The sequence below is a fragment of the Pseudomyrmex gracilis genome, unplaced genomic scaffold (genome assembly GCF_002006095.1).
Source record: "Pseudomyrmex gracilis isolate BER0280 unplaced genomic scaffold, ASM200609v1 scaffold_1831, whole genome shotgun sequence".
Taxonomy (NCBI): domain Eukaryota; kingdom Metazoa; phylum Arthropoda; class Insecta; order Hymenoptera; family Formicidae; genus Pseudomyrmex; species Pseudomyrmex gracilis.
This window is the reverse complement of record NW_018022415.1, coordinates 22,546-22,934: the sequence shown is the minus strand read 5'-3', so window position 1 is coordinate 22,934 and position 389 is coordinate 22,546.

Below are 389 nucleotides of genomic sequence, written 5' to 3'. Positions count from 1 at the left end.
TGGAGCCGACGGAGACGGTATGCACCGAAGTGCCGGAAAGGATCGAGACAACGCCTCGATCCGTACGGTCAGGATGGTGTCCGAGACAACGCCTCTCGCACCAGATTATTGTCGAGACAACGCCTCGACCGGAAAGTCAGGATGGTGTCCGAGACAACGCTTCTCGCACCAGGGCTTGCCGAGACAACGCCTCGGCCGGATGGCCAGGAAGTGGTGTTCGAGACAACGCCTCTAGCACCGGGTTTGTCGAGACAACGCCTCGACCGGAGGATCAGGATGGTGTCCGAGACAACGCCTCTCGCACCAGGTCTTGTCGAGACAACGCCTCGACCGGAAAGTCAGGATGGTGTTCGAGACAACGCCTCTAGCACCGGGTTCTGCCGAGACAA